This window comes from Betta splendens, chromosome 11, assembly GCF_900634795.4.
Source record: "Betta splendens chromosome 11, fBetSpl5.4, whole genome shotgun sequence".
Lineage (NCBI taxonomy): Eukaryota > Metazoa > Chordata > Actinopteri > Anabantiformes > Osphronemidae > Betta > Betta splendens.
In genome coordinates, this window is record NC_040891.2 from 2,845,426 (window position 1) to 2,851,425 (window position 6,000).

Below are 6,000 nucleotides of genomic sequence, written 5' to 3' on the forward strand. Positions count from 1 at the left end.
TTTTTCATGCCACACAGTGCTAATAAATTGGACCTTGATGTCTCAGTAAGGTGTCTGTAACGTTTCATGCCAAAAAGCTGTGTAGATCGCCCACACGGCCCATCTGAAAATGTGTGTTTTAAGCGCTCATCCACAACACTCTGTTTAAGGGTTGTGGCGCAAACGACGTTGATCGCCACACCCCTTTGAGGAAGCGCATAGCCCTAATCCGCTACAGGGATCAAAAGTCACGGTCACTTAATCCGTTATAACAGCGAAACTGGCTACCTTGTCCTCATAGTGGAGTTCAACCATACGTTTGATCCAAAATCTCAGAAGTCGAATGGGAGGCTGTTGAAGTGGTTACACTTCGACAGGCACAAGGTACGTCTAACTGGCAATTTCACATTTAATTTAATTATTGATTTATATAATACGCAACTTGATTAGCTGCTAATGCTAATACTAATGGTTGCCAATAAGCAGCCTGAATCAATACAACAAAATATTCATAACACGACTACAGCTTGTTTGGGAGCATAGCTCGATAAACTAATATAAACTCATTTTTACATGTTTTTTTCTTTCTTGTACTGCTGCTGTGTCAAAATAATTTTTCCATAATGGAGTCTTCAGCTGCAGCTTATATTTTGCTGTATTTGTCTGTAATTAAGTGCCAGTGTGGGAACAGTAAATGCCTACAGAGGCATGGTGTGACAGCAACTGTTGCTGTCAAGATATTGCATGTGTTTATTACTTTTATTAATGTGACATGGTATTTGAAATTAAAATTTCGAAAAATTTTACCTCAAGATACCTGAACCAGTTGCCAAACCTACTGTCATGTGTGGTTGATGATCCAGGACTGGAGCCAGTATGATTAAATGTGTATTCATTACAGAACACATATACAGTAATATAATAATAAATAAAATCAATATACAGTATATCAAACAATTACCAGTGCATGGAATAAATCAGTATCTCAGAAATTCATAAACAATTTTAGAACATTTTACTATTTACAGATTAATCATAACGTACCTGGGAACTCTGTATTTTTGAAAACATAGTTTTGGTTCTAAATACATATTAACCTAATATATATTTAATTGCTTTAAGTAAGGTGTATAATATATCAAGTGCTAATATATAACTAATAGAAATGTAGTTATACTATGTCTGTGTATCTCAAGTCGTTGCAGGTATCTAGCCTAGAGATGTTTTGTCAGTTGGTGCTGGGGACTTCTACAGTAGGGCGAACAGTCCAAGTTGTCATCCCATCTTCCCTGGTCTGAATCAGGGCAGTGTTTCCTGAGGGACAAGGCACCTATGTTGGACTTACAGTAGACTACCTGTGAAATACCTAAATTATTGTTTTCATGGCAATACCTCAATAAAAGTTAAAATATTATATAACATTTGTCTGTTTTCCCTCATAAAAAATTGTTCAGTGAAACAGCAATACTCAAAGCCAACTTTATCGTCAACCAATGCACCAGCCCTATAATGCTGGATAAGTTACCTTCACAGTTCAATGTGCAGACCACAAGGGAGACATGGCGACGCAGCTGGCCCTGGCTCTGGAGGGTTCCGCTCTGCAGGTGCTAATTGATGTTGCACCTGAGCAACGGCAGGAGTTACCGGTGATCACCGCGGCGCTTGAGAGACGCTTCGGACAGCCGACATCAACAGAGCAACCTGACGGATGATGTGGCTCAGCTAGCGGCCGAAAAAAAAAAATAAAAGAAGGCATCATTGATCTGCAGGCCCGCAGCATGAGGGACAACCTGGTGTTCTCAGGGATTCCAGAACAGGCGGAGGAAAACGCGGAGACCACCGTTAAAAACTTCCTTATACAACAAATGAAGCTTCCAGCGGACGTCGTGGAAAAGATGGCGTTTCACCGTTCCCACAGACTCTGAGGAAGACGACCAGATGGCAGAAGGCTGCAGGGCTGTCATCAGCGTCAACAAACTGTACGTCAACGGAGAGCTCTACCGGGACCGGGAAGCAACTCCGTGGCTGTACTAGCAGGTGGTATGTAACAAAAATGGTTTAATATAAAAGGTTTGTTGAAAAATAATAGATGCAATTCAATTAAGTGTTATAACTTTACATCCAATATTCAAACTCGTTCCCTCGCAGATGTTTCATGTAAATGTTTTTTTTGTCATTCTAATGTCACTTACCCACTCACTTTGCAAAGCGCTTATTGTGCTTAATCACTCACTTTCCTTTCACTTTAATTTTCCTTCCCTTTACTCTTTTTCCTTCACCTACTTTCACTCCACACTGTGTACATCCTTGTTTTCTCTACTCTTCTCCCACGTAGTCAGCCAGCTATGTAGCCCTCCAGCAGCCACACACAAACATTTACTGCACAGGGGAAACACATGCACATACATAGACAACACACAACTCAGAATACACAGGTACTTAAGGTTAGCCACACACCTACATGTAAAGTCTGTCACACTACAAACACACAAGACTAGTTATCCACAGCAGTCAGGTATGATATCACACCACTGAAGAACTATAGATCACACTCTGGCATCAACAGAGTTTCCACATGCTTACTTAGTCAGTTACAATTCTAAACAAAGAGGGGTCGCCATCCTGATAAATAAAAAGATTAACTTTACTAATAACAATACCATTGTAGATCCAGAAGGGAGATATATAATCATTAATATCTTGATAGGAAACATTGAATATTGCATCGCTAATGTGTATGGCCCTAATGTTGACAACCCCTTACTCTTTCACAGCTTCTTCACATCACTGTCTGCTCACTCTGGTTCCAAACTTATAGTAGGAGGGGACTTTAATTTAGTATTTAACCCAGAGTTGGACAGGCTAAGCAAAGCTGTGAGCAACAGGAACTGGCAATCAGTACAGACCTTGAAACAGTACATTGATGACTTTGGTCTCTGTGACACATGGCGTTCTCTTCATCCTACATCCAGGGAATATACCTTTTTCTCGCCAGTTCACCACTCTCACTCCCGTATAGATTATATTTTGGTAAATAACTCAGTCTTACAAGATGTCTCTGACACCAATATTCATTCTATCACAATCAGTGATCATGCACCAATGTCCATTCCGTTGATTGAGACAGTCACACAACCAACCAGGAATTGGAGGTTTAATACATCATTACTCAATGATCAAGACTTCATCAGTTATGTCAGGAGAGAATGGGCAACCTTTATAGAAATCAACGATACACCGGGAACCTCACCTTGTGTTCTTTGGGAGACTGGGAAGGCAGTTGTGCATGGTAGAATAATTTCATATTCATTGCACAAGAAAAAAAGGACATGCTACTTGAATTAGAATTAGAGCGAAAAATGAAATCTCTAGAGATTAAATATGCTGCCTCACCAACTAATGATTTCCTAGAAGACCTAAGGAATCTTAAGCTGAAATTAAATAATATAATTGATTGCAAAACTCAGTTTCAGATAGATCAATTATGCTGGGAAAACTTTGACCATGCTAACAAATGTTGTAAATCTTTAGCTAACCAATTAAAAAATAATAAAGAGAAACAAATCATCCATTCAATAACTAATAAGAAAGGGAATATTACTCATGATCCCAATGAAATAAATGATACCTTTAAAAACTTTTACCAAGAGTTATACAGTATATGTCCCAAATAGATCCATCCACCTCAGCCATAGAGGAGTTTCTGAATAAACTAGAACTGCCAAAGCTAAAAGAAAGAACAATCCACAATTCTAGACTCATTGTTATCTTTGGCAATACTACATGAAGCTCTGCAGGAGATGCCCAATTAAAAAGCTCCAGGACCAGATGGATTCCCAACTGAATTTTACTAAATGGTAGTTGAAATTAAACAACAGCATATTGTAGCGATCGAGGGGGGGTACATATTTCGGTTGACTGTTCTAGTTTGTGTTGTGTGTTATGTGGCTCTTTTATTTTGAAGCGCATATAGTTGCGTGACGTCCTGTGTGCTTACGGGGGGGAAGGGACCCGGGAGAAAGAGGCGGGAGTTTTTGGTTTCTGAGTAGTTCCGGGTGGTTGAAGACTGTTTAGAGTCCTGTTGTCACCCTGCTTTTGTGATTAAGAAAATAAAGGAGTGCTGTTCACACTGAGGCTCATAATGTGGGAAGTGGGATCTTTAACCTGTCTTGTTAGACCAAAAAAAGGAGCCATGGAAGGAGAACTGCGGGAGCTGGAGCGAGCTGTGCTGGAAAGCAGCCTGCTTCTGAATAAGCTGATGCAGGCGAGGCCAACGGGGCGGCCGCGATCCAGACCCCCCCGATGGCTCCAGCGTCCCAAGGTTTTCCTCTGATCCTCTGCAGGGGCTAATTGATGTCGCACCGGAGCAACAGCAGGAGTTACCGGTGATCACCGCGGCGCTGCAGAGACGCTTCGGACAGCGGACATCGACAAAGCAGGCTCGCAAGCAGTTAGCCCTTCGTCGGCCCAGTGAGGGGGAGAGTCTGGGGACGTTCGCCGCTGATCTACAACTCCACTCGCGGCGCAGCTACACCTCATTTCCTGCCGCCGCCGAACCCAACCGGCTGCCGTTCCGGCACGTCGGCCTCGCCGGGAAGACAGCGGCTGTTTCCGTTGTGGCGATCTGGGACATTTTGCTTGTGATTGCCCCGTCCTCTCACCGAAAGCTAAGGCCGGGTCACCGTCGGGGAAACGGGAGCGGAGTGAGGTGGTGAGGGGACACTCACTCCAATCAGTCACACCCCTCTCCGGGAACTTTCACATAGTGGGTCGCTGTGGATTTGGTAAAGGACTATATGTGGACTGTGTTATAGAGAATCAGCAATGTCGGGCCCTGGTGGATACGGGGTCTACCATCTGCTTGCTGATCACCACCATGGCCCAAAAGAAACGGCATCATCGAGCCGTCGGATGGCCCCTGGGCTGCCCCGGTGGTGATGGTGAGGAAGAAATAGGGTAGCTGGCGACTCTGTGTGGACTACAGACGCCTTAACGCCGTCACTCTGAAAGACTCTTACCCACTACCCCGCATCGATGACACTCTGGATCATGTGGCGGGGTCGTGCTGGTTCAGTTCCCTGGACCTGAGGAGCGGTTACTGGCAAGTGGAGCTGGCCCGGAGGATCAAGCCAAAACGGCTTTTACCATCGGCCAGGGACTGTGGCAGTTCCGATTCATGCCATTTGGACTGTGTAATGCCCCTGCCACCTTTAAGTGCCTCATGGAGAGGGTACTGAAGGACATTCCCCGGAGCCGCTGTGTGGTGTATCTGTTAGTGCAGAGACTTTGAGGGTGCGCTTGTAAACCTGCAGGAGGTCTTCACCGTCATCCGTCAGGCTGGGCTCCGGCTGAACCCGGCAAAGTGCAATCTGCTGGCCAGAGAAACAGTGTTGCTGGGGCATGTGGTCAGTGCACGTGGGGTGTCCACAGACCAGGCCAAGGTATCGGCTGTGTGGGACTGGTCGACGCCCACCACCGCCAGTGAGCTGAGGAGCTTCCTGGGGCTAGCCTCCTTTTACCGGAGGTTCGTTTGGCTGTCCGGGACTGGTCGACGCCCACCACCGCCAGTGAGCTGAGGAGCTTCCTGGGGCTAGCCTCCTATTACCGGAGGTTCGTTCGGGGTTTCGCCACTATTGCCAGCCCACTGCATCGACTGACGGAGAAGGGCAAGCGGTTTGAGTGGTCTAGCACCTGCACCACTGCCTTCCAGCAACTGAAGGCGGCCTTGGTTGATGCTCCGGTCCTGGCCCTCCCTGACCCCCAGCAGCCTTTCATCCTTGACACCGATGCCAGCAATGTGGGGGTCGGAGCCATCCTCTCTCAAGGGGGAGAGGCAGGTGAGAGAGCGGTGGCTTTCTACAGCTGCAGTCTGAACCAAGCAGAGCGCAACTACTCTGTGTGACCAGGCGGGAGTTGCTGGCAGTGGTCCTGGCTGTGCGGCACTACAGACCCTACCTGCTTGGCAACCAGTTCACCCTGCGCACTGACCATGCCTTTCTCACTTGGCTGCTCAACTTCCAG